The sequence below is a fragment of the Ctenocephalides felis genome, unplaced genomic scaffold, assembly GCF_003426905.1.
Source record: "Ctenocephalides felis isolate EL2017-DRISC unplaced genomic scaffold, ASM342690v1 CF-g0.4_SCAFFOLD_01886, whole genome shotgun sequence".
NCBI lineage: Eukaryota > Metazoa > Arthropoda > Insecta > Siphonaptera > Pulicidae > Ctenocephalides > Ctenocephalides felis.
Window position 1 is genome coordinate 118,098,378 of NW_020538040.1, and position 14,072 is coordinate 118,112,449.

Below are 14,072 nucleotides of genomic sequence, written 5' to 3' on the forward strand. Positions count from 1 at the left end.
TGCAAAATGTGTTATAAATCGCACAACACCTTATTGCACTTACAAGCAGAACAAATTTTACAAACTGAACCTACTAACACTATACAAATTTCCGAAACGTGCTCTAAAGCTTTACCTGCCTCACAGGTTTTACATGCAACATTATCAAACACGTGCGCATTTTCACCGCAGTAATGCGCACGTGTTTGATAATGTTGCATGTAAAACCTATGAGGCAGGTAAAGCTGCAGAGCACGTTTCGGAAATTTGTATAGTGTTAGTAGGTTCAGTTCGTAAAATTTGTTCTGCTTGTAAGTGCAATAAGGTGTTGTGCGATTCATTACACATTTTGCATTTATGTTTTGATTTGCAAAATCGGATTGTATGTTTGTCACCCAAACATTTATTGCACCCGTTATTATCGCGAATTAAGTCTATTCTCTTTGGTACTTCCATCTTAATGAATTTCGTACATTCGGAAATATTATGTGCGGCTGAACATTTGAAACCGTAACTAAAGTCTTACGCTTGATGTAATTGTCCGGTTCTGTGTCCAGCTTATTTGAAAGCTCTAGAGCCAAACAACGATTTTCTAAAAATTTAAATAACTCCGACAAAGTTTTTTTTTTTTTTTTTTTAATTTCAATAATTATTACAACTGCTAATTTATTAACATCAAGTAATATTGATAAATAATAATATAAATTTAAATAAATAAAAGAGCAAAGGATAAAATTTACATGAAAATAATATCCGTAATATGATTTAATGTGAAATATAAGCAAATAATAATAAAAATAAGATTAATAAATAATATAAATAAAATTTCAGAATAATAAAATAATATTAGAAAAATAATAAAATATAACAAAATAACAATAATAGAAATAGTAAGATAATAATAATAATAATAATAATAATAATAATAATAAAATAATAATAGTAATAATAACAATAATAATAACAATAATAATAATAATAATAATAAAATAATAATAGTAATAATAACAATATTAATAACAATAATAATAATAATAATAATAATAATAATTTACAAATTTATAAGATCGTTTGGAATTTTTCGTTTTAGTCTTGTTGGGCGCGCTTCTGAGTATACTTTGTTGGCCAAGTAATTTGGGTGCTCGTCTATTCTTTTTTTGTAGTTGCTTGTTTTTTGTAGAATTTCTTCATTGACTGTCAATAAGTTGCTGTCCTGGTGAATCAGCCAGTTGGGAGCGTACCTAGGTGCGTTCCATGCCTGCCTTATGATCTTGTTCTGCACTCGCTGGATAATCTGTAGATTGGTTTTTTTGGCGGTGCCCCATAGTTGAATCCCATAAGACCACACTGGTTTAAAAATACATTTATAAATAATTAACTTGTTATTTGTCGATAGTTCGGAATGTTTATTTAGTAGCCAGTAATGTTTTTTGAATAGTTCATCAATCTGCTGTTTTTTCTTGTTAATGTGAACTCTCCAGTTTAATTTTGTGTCTAGGTGTATTCCCAGATATTTTACGCTATCTTTTACTGGGATTTCCTCTCCATTTAACTTAATTGTAGGGCATATACCAGTACGCAGCGTGAAAGTGATATGCGTAGATTTTGATCCGTTTGTCATAATTCTCCATAAAGAAAGCCATTTTGTAGCAATATCTAGATGTTCTTGTAATAGTTGCGAAGCTATTGCGGGATCTTTATTGGAGGCCATGATACATGTATCGTCAGCAAATGTCGACACGCTTCTTCCGGAGTATAAAGGAAAATCCGCTGTGTATATAAGAAATAGAGTTGGAGAAAGGACGCTTTCCTGGGGCACCCCAGAAAGGATCTTTCTTCTGGTCGACTCCTCGTTGTTAATGTTGACGAAAAATTCCCTATTTTTAAGGAACGATTTTATTATTGAAAATATCGGTTCTGATAAACAGAGTTTTAGTTTGTACAACAAACCAGTGTGCCATACTTTGTCAAATGCTTGCGCAACGTCTAAAAACACAGCCGAACAATATTTTCCGACAAAGTTGGCATTTCCTTTTGTGCTCGAACGGTATTAAACTTTATTTTAGTTTCTGAATCTAATTTATTCAATAATAAAAAGGCCAATAAAAGGTCCCAATTTCCAACTTTTATGCCCAATGCTTTAAGAGAATTTACATTCTGCTGCGCACTATTCAAAAAATATTTCAATTTTTTGTATGTACCTTTCAAACACGTTGGAATATCCATGCACTTTTGTAAATGCGAATAGGCAATTATATACGTGTTCTCAAACTTAGCCGATAATAAATCTCATGCCTCGGAGTAATTATTATCAGTAAGGGCTATATTATTAATTACAGCTGCAGCTTCGCCAGACACATGACATTTCAAATAGTACAGTTTTTCAACATCCGACAAATTAATATTTTTTTGGATTGTGGATATAAATAAATCTCTAAAACTAATCCAATTGTTATATTTTCCATCAAAAATTGGAATTTCAATATTCGGTAGTCTTATAGCAGAATTAATGCAATTTTTAATATTATTTTCTTTACTATTTGAATTGTCCATGTGATGTGTAAATTTAATAGTTAGTTTTAGATAAAGATTAAATAAAGAAGAAATATTCTCCATTTTTTGTAAGAAATTGTTTTTTTTTTAATGTTGATATTTTTCAAATTTTGTGAAATTTAGATATTTTTTTCAAAATGATGAAAAATCACAAAAATTTGAGTTTTCTGAACCTTTATTTTTTTTTTGAAAATATGGATTTTTTTTGAAAATTTTCAAAAAAAACGAAATTTTTTGTAAAACCATTTTTGCACAACGTCTGCACAAGCAAAAGGTTTTTTTAATTAATTAATAATACAAATCGGTTATTCCATACTGTCGAAAATGTCGAGGACATTTGTTTGAACCATATACATAAACTTCAAAATTAAAAATCTTGGTACGGAACGCCAAAAAATTGACACAAAATGTATACACATTATTAAAACCTCTACTAAATATCTGATAATTTGATGTGCATATGTCTAATGAACATTTTTACCGCCAAATTACATTTAAAATAAATTATCGAGAGTCCATAACCGTTAGACTTGCCTTTCCAAAAATTTCAACGATTCTTTGTTCAATACAAAAAAAATGTTTTTTGAATTATTCAAATCGAACGCTCAAATCGTATCTTTGAAACGGCTTGACCTGCATATGCCAAAAACTAATCAGCACATTTCCTTATCAATACGAATCAAATGTTTTTTTAAATTATTCAAATCAGTTATTCCATACTGTCGAAAATGTCGAGATCATTTATTTGAACCATATACTTAAAATTTAAATTAAAAATCTTGGTACGGAACCAAAAAAAATTACACAAAATGTGTACATATTATTAAAATCTCAATAAAATATCTGATAATTTGATGTACATATGTCCAGTTAATATTTTTGACCGCTAAATGGCATTTTTTTAACTTATTTTTTATTGAGAGTCCATAACCGCTATACCAGCCTTTCTAAAAATTTAATCAGTTATTCATCTTGTCAATACAAGTAAACTGTTTTTTGAATTTTTAAAATCGGACTCTTCGTTCTCTTAAAAACTCTGTTACCGCTTTTGGCACTTTTTGCCCTGTATCTTTGGCACGGCTAGACCTGTCTCCGCCAAAAACTAATCAGTACGTTTCCTTATCAATACGAATCGAATGATTTGAATTATTTAAATCGGTTGATCGGTGTTCCCGAAATCGTCGACGAAAACTTGTATCCGCACACACACACACACATACATACATACACACACACATACATCCATTTTTTGTAAGATATTCCAAAATATTCAGAAACCTTTGAAACATAAAGATATATCAAAATTTTCATTTTCGATTTTTTTGCGATTACTATAACTTACCCTACTGGAAGTTAATAAACAATATTTACGCTATATAAAAAACCAATACAAAGTCAAAATAAATAAACAATATTTACCCCAAATTTAAGAATATTATTTAACCCACATTTAAAATTCTTATTTAATTTACATAGAAAAACAGTATTTAACTCATTGGTAATTAAATTTTATTAATTCAAAATTAATACACACATTTTTAAATATTTTATGTATTGAATCTTAATAGTTTTATTAACAATTTACACATTATTTTATGATAAAAAGATATAAAACCATCAAAATATTTTCAGTCATCATAATGTGGGGATCAAGCAGGCTAGTCATGATTGAGAAAAAACAATTGTACTTGTCATGTATATTTTTCATATCGTAATATTTTTATAGTCAATAAATTTGATATATTTTTATATGTTGGGAGTTTATAATTTAATATATTATCATAATTATTACAACTCCCACAATAATAATTAAGAGGATCTGAATCGTAAATCATAATCATAATTTTTGTTAATCCTATCGCCGTAATTGTACAAAGACCAAGCCAAGACCAAGAAGTTTATGTTTCATCAAAAAATTCGATTCGCTAATTTTATGTTTTCATATGCCATACTAAATTGAATGAGCCCAAATTTGGAAAAAGTATGTTTGTGTGTGTGTGTGCGTGTATGTGAACAGATTTTTTCCGTAAATCGACGTTTTCTCAAAAACGGTTCGACCGATTTCAAAAATTAAAAAGTCATTCGATGTATCTCCAAGAAAACTAGAGTTTCTTATTTTTTTGCGACAATCGTCCAAGCCGTTTCTTTATAAACAGCAGAAAAGTGAAAAAATATTTCCACGTTTTAGCCCGCAATTCTGAATCGATTCTGAAAATTCAAACACCGTTCGAAAGGCATTGGTTGGTAATTAGTTTTTGGTAAAGATCGGCCGGGCTGTTTTTTTTTGTAATAAAGTTTTTTTTTTAAAATCGTCGATTTTTATGTTTTTTGTTACGGTAGATATCAGTCTTCTAGATCATACTAAAATATTACCGCCCTACGACAACTCGTTTAGCTTTAAAAATTCGTCAAAGTTTGTAAAAATTGGTATCGTTTTTTTGGCATTTGACAAAATTAAACCTTTTATCGACGTTTGCTCAAAAACGTCTGAACCGATTTCAGAAATTTAAAAGCCATTCGATGTATCTCAATGAGCACTATAGTTTGTCAGTTTTGTGAAACGATCTGCCGAGCCGTTTCTTTGTAATTTGGAAAAGAGTGTTAAACTTATCGTTCACATTTAGGCTCATTCTACCGAATCGATTTAAAAAAATCACAAACTGTTCGAAAGATATTAGTTGGGAATTATACTGATTAGTTTTAGGTGAAAATCTACCTCGCTGTTTTCTTGTAATTAACTGTTAAAAAAAATTTAAGCCGATTATTATAAAACTTTCTTTGGCGATGTATATCATGGTCTTATAGAAATTACTGAAATATTACGGCCTTACGACAAGTAGTTTAATTTTAAAGAATCATCAAAGTTTGAGAAAATGAGTAGTTTTGTTGACGTTTGTTAAAATTAAAATTAGATGATTTACTTGGTATAACGATAGATTACTTGGTCTTAATGAACATACTAAACCATTAACGTCCTACGAAAACTGGTTCAATTATAAAAATTATTGATTTGTGAAAATTTGCGTTTTCAATTATTTGTAATAAATCGTCTCGAAATATTTCTAATCACTCATAAATTAATTTGTTTATTATTGATTAAGTCGATTATTTACACATATCGGGAAGTTCATGTAACTTGCCTCAAGGCTAAATACCAATGCCAACTAGTTATGTAATGGTTTTATCCATCCATTGTCATATAAATACTTCTTGAGCTAGAACATATAAAATACATAATTGTTTACAATTTCTTTTTTATAAATTTTGAACAGCAATCAGAACCTAATAGTTCTATAAGCTTTTGTGCTGAATTTGACTTAATACTAGTCTGTTTGACAGATGGCAACCCAATCAGTTGTCACATCTCTGAATGATATATTTATTATTACGATTTCTGTAATAGGGCGAGTATTTTTATTGGTGCAACAATGCCGAGTGAGGGCTATTATCACTTGGAAACATATTGCTATCTATATTTCCAAGTGAAAATCATTGTCACTGCTGCCTGACAACAGACTGCTCGAAGTGGGTATCGAACCCGGGACCTCTGAAACAAGTCCCGTCGCTCTAAACTACTTACTTACGGTCGAGCCGTTTACAGAATATGTATGTTGATTTATAGAATTTAAGTGATATATTATTATATACTTACGTACTTTAAATGTTTAACGCACATTTATTATGATTTCAATTTGTTATTCACGGCTTGATATTAATTGTGAACTGTTCATTTTGAGACAAATTATTATTTGATATAAGTGATAATTTTATTATTTACTACTAGAAATTCACGCACTAAGATTTTTTGCGTACATAATATTTATTATTGATAAATATTTTGCAGAATAACAATAAATATTAATTTTGAAAAGTGATATTTCCACAACTGATACTAATAATGAGAACAACTAAACTGATATCTGAAATAGTCTCACAGAATGTCGACAGGTACTTCAGATCCATCCTCCGAAGGGTCGTGTGCATGTTGCTTTGCACACAATGCACATATATATATAAAAAAAGTTATTGTAGTTGTATTTTGCGTTCGGATGCGACGCTTCAGGTGTCATAAGAGATGAGAAACTTTCTAAAAAGAGATGGCTTTATACAAATATCGGTTAGAAGAGAAAAGAAAAAAGAAATAAATCGGGGTTGTTACTCAAAATCATGTATATGTGTATAAATATGTGTGTTATTCCAGAATATTTTTAAATTAAATGAATAAATATAAAACGTCTTTTATGTATAAATCTAAATTGATTTTTAAGAAATTTAATGCATACAATTGTTGGATATTTTATTGTAATATTTTTGATACATACACGTTTCGATATCCGTTATAACTTTCAAGTTATGTGTAAAAAAGAAATTATCAATTTTTCTTTACGCTATATTTGTGCAAGTTCTTTAAATTATTATATGATTTTCATATACAAATTTATTTATTCTTTATTTGCTAATATTAGGCACTAAACTAGTTTTGTCAACTAAACATATAACAATAAGCTTTAGCTTCAAGAACACATATTCTTGAAATGTTTATTTGTAACAAAATAGTCAAAATCAAAAGCAATAAATAATTTAACTATTTATTTTGACACAATGTCACATCCAACAAGTTATTACATTTTAAAATATTATATTATATATTAATTATATATTAATTATATATTATTATAAAACTTTATAAAATTACAAGAATATCAGTAAATATAACAAATTTTCTCAAAGTTTTATTTTTCTTCAATAAACATTTTGTTTAAATTTGTTTTTTTCCTTCGTTTGATATGTATTGACATTATTTGAATTTGTTATATCTTCTAGAAATGTTGTAATTTTATAATGTTGCATAACTTGTCTTAAAATTTGTTAACCACATACAATGTCAAATCGTTCTTTATAAGTAGTTAACTTATTTATTGCTTTTTTTTATTGGCTTTTGATGTACATCATAAGGCCAGATGCCATTCTTACAATTGTTTAATATACATTCTTATTGTATCATCAACTTATAGATTAATTTCAGTATTATTAATAAAATTAAATATATATTTATAAATTTTTAAATTATTACTAGCTACTAATGATTGTACATTGATTGGGAAAATAACATTTTCTTTAACTAAGTTTAATATTAATATTCTTCTTTCGTTTTGGAATAAGTTGCATTCCCAAAACAGGTGGTCTATTGTTTCCTCTCCGCTTCCGCAATCGCATGCTGAGTCCGTTATGATTCTAATTCTTTTCAAGTGGTTCTTGCAGAAGGTGTGTCCAAACCTCAGTCTACAGATAATCGAAATGAAAATTCTACTTTCTTCCACGTTTTCAAACCAAGTATTTTGCGATACCTTATTCTTTGTTAATGCGTATGTGATACCTTTTATTCTTGTCGATTCTGCAAAGAATGTTTGCCATCTTTCTACACACTGTTGTTTGATTACGTTATTTAATTCTAAGGATGGAATTTTGTCACAATCTTCGCCGCTATGGCAAGCTTCTTTTGCTAACGCATCTACTATCTCGTTCCCTTTTATATTGGCGTGTCCTTTAAGCCATACTAAGATCATTGACTTTTCTCCTACATTTCTTTCCTTGAAAATGTATATAATTTCATATATCAATATATTTGTATGCTTGCTTGGATTGTTTATTGCGATTAGACTCGATTTGCTATCACTGAAAATGATCGATTTATATACATTTTTGTCTCTAACATAATTTGTTGCTACATGTAAGGCCATCAGCTCCGCTATAAAAATGGAGGCAAACTTTGGTAATTTAATTGTTTTCCTATATCTGTGATTAGGTATATATATTGCACAATCAGTTCCATCTTCCGTTTTTGAACTATCAGTATATATGTGAAGATGGTCGAGCCATTTTGAGTTTACTTTGTTTTCAAATTCCCAATTTATTATTTGATTAATTTTAATAGATTCTTCTATTAAGTTAGCATCTGTTTTGGCATAGGTATTTCTATATGAATAATATTGTGGAAATTTGTAATAAGGTTTGATTTCGCAGTTTTACATGTTCCTCATACGGTTTAAGGTCATAAAAGCTCGTTATTAAAGGAGGAGTTGGTCTGTTTGTCCAATATGGTTTAGTTATATGTAATCTTGCCAATTCTTCTAGTTACCTTGGAATGTTATGACAAGCGTTATTCAATTTTTTAACTAAAAATCTTTTAGCCAATAATCGTCTTCTTATATCTAGCGGCGTTTCACCTGCTTCCGTCAGTAGAGCGTTTATTCGGGACGAGCGGATGGTTCCTAGACAGGTCCTAATGGCCGAATATTGTATTTTGTCTAGTTGATACTTTTCTTTTTGCCTCAAAGCACCATAAATGAAGCATCCGTAATCTAGCTGTGACCTTATCATATTTTTATATAGTAACAGACATGCTCCTGAGTGAGCACCCCATTCGGTACTGGTTACTTTACGAATGATGTTTAGCCCTTTTTCGCATTTTGCATTTAGTTCCTGAATATGATGATTAAATGTCATCTTTGTATCAAATGTTATGCCGAAAATTTTAACTTAATTTTTAATCGTGATTTCTTTATTGTTTATTTTTATATTATTTGTATTACTAGGATAACGATGTCTTGTGAATATTGTAGCTGCACAATTGTCCTGAGATATATTTAAATTATTTAGGATTAACTATTTTTCAATGTCTTTAATTCCATCATTCATTTCTGCTATACACGATGTTAAAGTCGGTCTAGATATGTATATATAGATATCATCTGCGTATTGCAATGTTTTAATGCTTGTGTGAAGAATATTATGAAAATCTGCGGTGTAAATGTTAAATAATATAGGACTAAGTATAGAGCCTTGAGCTATTTCTTTACATGCAACTCTTGGTCCTACCAATCCGTCAACCTGTCTTAAGTATACATGTCTTTGCGATATTGTTGTCAGAATTATGTTAAATAGTTTTTGTGGAATATTTATATTTCTTAATTTTGTATGCAGTATATTATGGTCTATATTGTCATATGCTTTATCAATGTCTATTGATACTAATAATAAATAATGATTCATTGAGTTTGATATGTGTATGTCATTGGTCAGTGTGCTCAGTAAATCCACAGTTCCCATTCCTCCTCTGAATCCAAACATCGCGTCGTTAAAAATTCGTTTATTTTCTACATACCATTCTATACGTTATTTCAACATTCTTTCAAAAGTTTTAAAAATACATGAAAGTAATGAAATTGGTCTATAGGAAATCGGTAATGTAGGATTTTTATTAGGTTTAAGACATGGTATTAATATAACATTTCTCCATTCTTTAGGGATCCAATTGTTTGCAACTATATCATTAAATATGTTTATTAATTTGATCTTTAGGCTGATTGGAGACTTTTTAATCATTTTATAATATATTTGGTCAAAACCTGGAGCAGAGTTTTTTCTTTTTTTTAGCGCCTTCTCCATTTTTTTCAAAGTAAAGGGTGCAATTAATTCGTTGTTCTCATCTGAATTATTTTCTGTCTCTATTTGTTTATTTACTGCAAAATCTGAAGTGAACTTTTTTAGAATATCTTGTCCCAAGTCTACTGATATGGGTTTTGCTGCATTTATCATGTTATTTTTATTATTTAGCAATTTTATCTTATTCCATATTAAAGTAGGATTTGAATTTTTATTTATTGAGCTAATGAATTCAATCCATTTTTGCTTTTTTTTTATCTTTAAAAGTCTTTTCTTTTCTTTTCGTCAAAAAAACAAAAAAATCCGACTTGTGCTCTGTGTCAAGAAGATCATAAATCCATGGATAAAACATGTCCTAAATATGAAAAACACTGCAAAATAAAAATGACAATGGAGGAAAATAACTTAAATTACATGGAAGCTGAATATCTCTTAAATAATAAATCATATGCCAATGCTGTGGGATTTGATTCCGGAGACAAATCAACATTCCCGGATCTTCCGGCAAAACAAACGGAATGACTTACGAAAACAAGTCCGACAGGAATAATTAATAATCGAACAATATCTGATCAGAAACAATCTAGAATTAATATTGCGACTAAGTCAACATCGAAAAATATCACTGACCGAGAATCAAGAAAAGACTTCATAAGTAATGGGGAAATAAGAAGAGACAAAATTAACAAATCAAATAGTAAAGTACAACAACAAATACCTTGTAAAAAGCCTGACGAAGAAGAGTTTCCATTGGACAAAATTATTTCAAACATAAAATACAAATTTAGAGAGAAGAAAGGTGATGTTCTACAAATTCTGAAGGATATAGTTCAAGACATCGAAAGTAAAACAAATTTATCTACCAGAAACAATAAATGACATTGAAAATCCTTCAATATAATTGTAGATCATTAGTTGCTAATAAAGAAAGCATTGAATATTTCTTATGGGAAAAGAACATCGCCATAGCCGCTTTTTCTGAAACGTGGTTCAAGCCCGATGTAGAGTACAATTTCATAGGATACAAAATATTCAGGAAAGACAGAAGTGATGGATACGGCGGCACTGCTATATTAGTAAAAAATAATATAGAATGTGAAAAATATGAACTTATAAACCAAAATGAAAACATGCAAATATGCGCCGTGTTAATGAAAACAGAAATACCTTTTTGTTTAATTTCAGTATACTGTTCAACCAGAGCTGAGATAAAATTTTCTGAATTGAGAAACATAATAACAAATATCTCAGAAAAAATCCTTTTTGTAGGAGACTTCAATAGTCACCACTCGGCATGGGGAAGCAACATGACAAACAAAGCTGGGAAAAAATTATACAAAATGATAGAAGACTATTCATTAATAATTCTAAATGACGGCCAACCGACTACTATGAAAAAAAATCATTGTAATGCTACAAGTATAGATTTATCGTTTTGTTCGAATAATTTCATGGATGCTATCAAATGGGAAATAAGTACAGAAGCATTGGGTTCTGACCATCTTCCAATCATTATAAACATAGATGTGGAATTCCCAACTTACATAAATATTATCCGCACGAAAAAGTGGAACATTAAGAAAGCAAATTGGCAAGGATATGCTGAAGACATAACACGATTGTTACAATCGCCTATATTTAGGGAAAAGGAGAATTTTAAATACGAACATGTAATCCGAATTATAGAAATAGCGGCAGAAAAGAATATAAAAAAATTTAAGATCACAAAAAGAACGTTATTCAAACCCTCCGTGTGGTGGGATCAAGAATGCGACGCACTCATATCTAGAAGGAAAGAAGCATACCGCAAACTACGCATGCAGTACATTTATGAAAACTATATCAATTTCCAAAAAACCAACGCTCTGACGAAAAGACTTTTAAAGAAAAAAAAAAAGCAAAAATGGATTGAATTCATTAGCTCAATAAATAAAAATTCAAATCCTACTTTAATATGGAATAAGATAAAATTGCTAATAATACAGTTTTTATATTTATGTTCCTCTGAACAATGACTGCATCTTGCTTTGCTTTTGCATTGGTTAGTCACGTGACCATACCTTTGACAGTTAAAACACTGAATCATTCTGTTATAGGTAGCTACCCTTCACTTTACTGCAAATATTGATACCTTCTCGGGCAGTTTCTGTTCTCTAAATGTTACAATGCAAACCCGTGTTGACTTGAGTTCATTATCAATTTTTTTATGAATTATTTTTACCTCCAAAATGGGTACTTCCGAGTATGAATTGGTAATAATTTCTTCTTCTGTTAGGTCAGAGTCTACATCATATATGGCCCCCTTTCCTAATTAGCAAGTGTGTTGGTATAAAAGTTTTTAAATTATTTTCAGTAAATATATCATTGTTAATTAAGTAGTTGGCTATTGTGTAGTCATTAACCGTTATTTTTATGCGATTCCTTCCTATTGTGGTAAATTGTGGACATTTTTTAAAAATTAGTCTTCCTATTGTCATTTGTTTTAAGTTACCACTGATACTGTTCATGGATTCCACATAAATGGAATATGGTCCGATATCATTTTCGGAATATATAAAATTTTTATATTTATTTGGGAAAATTATCGTAACTTTTTCTTGAATACTAGCAGCATTCTGATTATTTTCGAACAATTGTTCACATTGCTCCGTATTACTCGTATTCATTTTATTCACCATTTCATTATCAATTTCATTTAAATTAGAATTTTGATTTAATTCATCACTATTGTTTATAGAATTTGATTCTTCATCTGTGTCTGCTTCCATGCTTTTATGCCAATTTTTAATCTTTTTCTTCGAGATAAATTCATTATAATTATTTATTATTTTAACATTTTTTGTCGTTTTAATCGATTTTTTTGTATTTCTGAGTTAACTTTCTTATTTCCGTCTGTTTTAGCATTTTTAATAACTTTACTTTTATTGACGATACTCTTTTTTACATTTAATGCTTTATTACATAAATCAATTTCTTGTTTATTATTAATAATTTCTTTAATTGCACTATTTTCACTACATTTTTGTGATGACTCAAGGCCATCTGAAATGGATGCATCCATTGCATTTGCAATGCTCGCACCCGTATTATGCACTATTATGTCACTCCCATAGTTATCCGCGATAACAATCTACCGTTTTGCCCGTACGGGCCCGATTCCCTTGTATACAATGTATATCACTCACTATTATTTGTTTCTTCGATCTTACCTGCTCGACAATCTAAACTAAACTCGTATTTATTGCTTTTCATTTTGAATATTTGGCTGCAAATAATATAATCAACATAATAGTATACCATGTTTATAAAGCGAGATATGCGCTAAAGCTCGAAATTTCCGTACTTCTGGTTGTAGTGGATAGCACGGTAGACTTACGTACTGGCGTTATATTATTATACCGGGTTCGAATTATACAATCGTTTTTTTTTGGATGTAAAACAAAAAGCTATCAATTTATTTTTCATTCGAATACAATAACCTATTTTTAATAACAAGGAACAAAGTATGTATATTTAACGGTAATCGATTATGCTTACATATACAACTTATAATGTATTTAATTAATTTAGCTTATCAAGAAATAGCGGCAGAAAAGAATATAAAAAAATTTAAGATCACAAAAAGAACGTTATTCAAACCCTCCGTGTGGTGGGATCAAGAATGCGACGCACTCATATCTAGAAGGAAAGAAGCATACCGCAAACTACGCATGCAGTACATTTATGAAAACTATATCAATTTCCAAAAAACCAACGCTCTGACGAAAAGACTTTTAAAGATAAAAAAAAAGCAAAAATGGATTGAATTCATTAGCTCAATAAATAAAAATTCAAATCCTACTTTAATATGGAATAAGATGAAATTGCTAATAATACAGTTTTTATATTTATGTTCCTCTGAACAATGATTGCATCTTGCTTTGCTTTTGCATTGGTTAGTCACGTGACCATACCTTTGACAGTTAAAACACTGAATCATTCTGTTATAGGTAGCTACCCTTCACTTTACTGCAAATATTGATACCTTCTCGGGCAGTTTCTGTTCTCTAAATGTTACAATGCAAACCCGTGTTGACTTGAGTTCATTATCAATT